Raw genomic sequence first — 219 nt, forward strand, 5'->3', positions numbered from 1 at the left:
TGAGGAGGAGGATGAGGATAGGATGAGGACGTGAATCAGGATGAGGTTGAGGAAGAGGTTGAGGATGAGGAAGAGGATGAGGATAAGGAAAAGGATGAAGTTAGGATGAGCACAAGAATGAGAATGAGGATAGGATGAGGATGAGGATGGCGATAGGATGAGGAGTAGAATGAGGATGAGGATGAGGATAGGATGAGGAGGAGAATATGAATGAGGATG

This window comes from Lupinus angustifolius, chromosome LG02, assembly GCF_001865875.1.
Source record: "Lupinus angustifolius cultivar Tanjil chromosome LG02, LupAngTanjil_v1.0, whole genome shotgun sequence".
NCBI lineage: Eukaryota > Viridiplantae > Streptophyta > Magnoliopsida > Fabales > Fabaceae > Lupinus > Lupinus angustifolius.